Below are 2,975 nucleotides of genomic sequence, written 5' to 3' on the forward strand. Positions count from 1 at the left end.
CAACAGTAGTAAGCAGTACGCAGGACAGGAAATGCCTGCTTCCACCTTTCAGAAGTACTCAACCCTTACTTCTTTCCACAGGCCCTTAAGCTTTTATTCAATGCTCAGTGGAGATAAATATAACATACCCACAGCTCTCTCTTGAATGGAATAATGGAATAATGGAATAATGGAATAAATTAATTTATGTATTTATTTACATAGCAATTACACTGGTGCTGCAGTGTATTTTTATGTAATATAATGTAATGTATTTTTTATGTGATACAGCAATGTGTTTATTTAAAAAAACCTACTCACCTGCAAATGGCTCTCCATATAAACGATCAAGCAGGTGAATATGCCCATTCACCAAAACATTTTTCTGAGTATCATTCATGACATCCATTTTACACCAGATCAGTACTGGTCTGACTGCTTACCTTTCCAGATAATTTTCCTCCCAGGTATATATGAACCTATCTATTTTTCTACCTCAACATCACCTGCAAGGTAGCTTGGTATATATTGACTTCTCAATCTGGCTGAAACTGCCCATTTTGAGATAGATTTGTAGTAAAAACTTGATTTTATTCTGTACAACCAACCAGTCTATTGCTCATCCTTGTGCTGCAGTCAGCTTTGGTGTCTATTTAGAAAAATCAGAAACAAATATGCCTTGTTATCTTGCTTATATGTAGTGAGAGACCCAGTTGAGGGTCATCCAGAGTGGCAATGACATCCACTACCTTTATGTTCATGTACCTATACAGCTTTTGCACTTTGCAGTCCATGCTGATTTTGGAAGACTTTCATACAGAGGATAGTTGGAATAGTTGCTGTTATTGCCTACATGGCATCCAACAGCTCCATCGTGCTGTTCCTATGCTTATAATGCTAAGTAAACAGAAGTTTTCAAATAAATTTAATAGATCACTTCTATTTGTCAGCAATTTACATTTTTTTATAAATTAAAAAAATCCAATTTTTTTTATTTATAAAACTTGTCATGTCTCCAACCCCTAGATATTGAACTACTGGAGAAAAACTGGTGTTTTCATTCATCCATTCAACTGCTTTTGGTGAACATCCCAAAATGTCATGTTTGATTTTGATTTCAGATTCTCACAGAAAAATCTGCCTGTTCTAAGGAAATCTGGATAAAATTAAAATAAACATTAGATGAGGGGGTTGTTTTACTGTGATTTAGTAAAGCAGAGCAGACTTTTTCTGCAGCTCAGAAGAATAAGAATCAATCCCCTGCTTGTTCCAGCTCTGTGCCCATTCATATCTCTGGATACTTATGAAAAGCATTACTCACAAATCAGAGAATATCCTAACCTTATTGCTCAGTACACATGCATTTGAGATCTGTGTAGCTTAAGCATCTCTGTGCTCAGCAGAACAACTGGAGGAGCTTGCTAGTGTAGCAGATTGAAAAATAGCTAAACACAGGGACTGGAGTGCACTAATGGCTGTCACACACCCAAACCTGTGATGTGGCCACAGAAAAAACAGGAGAGAAAGACCCCCTTCTAAAATTAAACAAAGCAGAAAACAGAACAAGTGTGAACTGAAGTGATAAATTATAGAGGACTTCATGTGGAGAAATCAAATAAATCTCTAAATATTTTTAGCACACTCACTTTTCTTTGAATAGCTCACCAGGAGGTTCAGTGGTCTCACCTGGCATCTTATTAATCCTGCACTGATTGGTGAGCATGCGGGAATGGAGCAGCACTGGCATCTGGGTTAATCGCATCTTCTAGGAAATCGTGAAAATGACACAGGAGACACTTCACAAATGGTGAGCTGAGGTTTTGCTGAAAAAAAAGGCTCTGTTTTCACAGCAGCTGGTCAATAAATCTAGCACTGTTATGGATCATAGCTATAAGTCAGGTTTCAAATTTTCCCAACTGCAAGAAGCATCTGTCTTATTTGGAGTCTGAACACAAACAATCTTTGCTGCAAGTGCAAGATTTAGTTTCTCCTGCATTTGGGTTGCTTACTTTCATTCGTGTCTTTTACTTGGCCTCTTCTTTGAATCCTAATATTTCAGAAGACTATTTTTGATCAATACAATCTTTTTGCAGTGCTGACTGATTTCCTTATTTTGAACTAAAAATCTCTTTCATAAGCAATTCCCAATAGAAATGTTCCTTTTAGTCTTATGCACTACTTGGATTTTTCCTCAGGGATGGAATGTTATTTTTCTTTTTAATTCTCTCTAAACTGCTGACACTAATGCTCTCTATAAAACTTATTGTAGGCCCTGCTCTGTATCTCGTCTATATTTGGGATTAGGAAGAATTATTATCATGTGGTCCTAAAGCAGCTTTTTTGAAGTCTTGAGTACACTCTCCTGTCAGGTGAGTACTGATTATATATTATAGAAAAAAATGGTTTTAAAAATAGATTCAAGAGTGAGAAAAATCTGAAGGCTTGAGATGAACTGTTAGGAGAAACGAGACTGGGAGGAATTTTCTGTAAGAGAAAAATCCTAGTTCCCAAGGAGGATGCTCAAGTGGATAATGGTCTTTAGTCTGAATGGAAGCAGCTGTGGCCCAAGAGGTGACACAGTGGGGCTAAACACCATGAGAGCCCAGGACATCTGAGCTCACTTCCCATCAAAATACAAAATTTGGAATCTGGAAGTTTGATTCCGTTCAAGGGGACTGGGAACATTCACAGCAGAAACCAGTCCCCGACTCAGAGAGCTCAGTGCACAGGCACACACATGCTACATACATAAATATACACGATCTTTTGGGAAACATATCAAGCTGAAAATCCACCCTTTGAAGCAGGCTCTTTCCAGACACCCCAAATCAGACACCTAAATATGGAAACAGCCTCAAAACCAACCTGTTTTAAAGGCATTAGTTTGGCATTTCTGCTGCTTTTAGAAGAGGTATATTGAACTCACAAAGAAATATTTCATGCCTTACACTTACAGTGATTTCAAAGGCAGTCACTCACTGAAGAAAAGAAAAAGA

Source organism: Molothrus ater, chromosome 6 (genome assembly GCF_012460135.2).
Source record: "Molothrus ater isolate BHLD 08-10-18 breed brown headed cowbird chromosome 6, BPBGC_Mater_1.1, whole genome shotgun sequence".
NCBI lineage: Eukaryota > Metazoa > Chordata > Aves > Passeriformes > Icteridae > Molothrus > Molothrus ater.